Source organism: Oratosquilla oratoria, chromosome 25, assembly GCF_046742065.1.
Source record: "Oratosquilla oratoria isolate Oo_2021 chromosome 25, ASM4674206v1, whole genome shotgun sequence".
NCBI classification, from domain to species: domain Eukaryota; kingdom Metazoa; phylum Arthropoda; class Malacostraca; order Stomatopoda; family Squillidae; genus Oratosquilla; species Oratosquilla oratoria.
This window is the reverse complement of record NC_134801.1, coordinates 1,208,708-1,210,000: the sequence shown is the minus strand read 5'-3', so window position 1 is coordinate 1,210,000 and position 1,293 is coordinate 1,208,708.

The following is a 1,293-nucleotide window of genomic DNA, read 5'->3' as shown; positions in this document are numbered from 1 at the left end:
ATATAATATGATATAATGTAATATAGTATAATACAATATGATATAATATAATATAATATAATTTGATATAATATAATATGATACAATATAATATAATATAATGTAATGTAATGTAATGTAATATAATATAATGTAATATAACATAATACAATATCATATGATATAATGTAATATATATAATATAATATAATGTAATGTAATGTAATGTAATATAATATAATGTAATATAACATAATACAATATAATATAATATAATGTAATGTAGTATAATATGATATGAAATGAAATAATATAAAGTAATATAATATAATATGATATGAAATAATATAATATAATATAATATAATATAATATAATATAATATAATATAATATAATACAATATAATATAATATGATATGATATAATATAATATAATATAATATAATATAATATGATATAATATAATGTAGTATAATATAATACAATATAATATAATATAATGTAATATAATACAATATAATACAATATAATATAACATAATATAATATGATATGATATAATATAGTATAGTATTATATGATATAATGTATTATGATATAATATAATATAATATAATGTAATATAATATAATATGATATAATATAATACAATATATTATAATATAATATAATATAATATAAGAAAAAACAATATAATATGATATAATGTAATATGATATAATATAAAAAAAATTAATATAATATATTATGATATAACATAATATAATATAATATAATACAATATAATATAATATAATATAGTATATAGTATGATATAAATATAATATAATATAATATAATATAATATAATATAATATGGTATAATATAATATCAGGTAATATAATATATTATAATGTAATATAATGTAATATAGTATAATATAATATAATATAATATAATATAATATAATATGATATGTATAATATTATATAATATGATATAATGTAATATAGTATAATACAATATGATATAATATAATATAATATAATTTGATATAATATAATATGATACAATATAATATAATATAATGTAATGTAATGTAATGTAATATAATATAATGTAATATAACATAATACAATATAATATAATATAATGTAATATAATATAATATGATATAATATAATATAATATAAAGTAATATAATATAATTTGATATAATATAACATAATATAATGTAATATAATATAATATAATGTAATATAATATAATGTATAATATAATATAATAAAATATAATATAATATAATATTATATAATATGATATAATACAATATA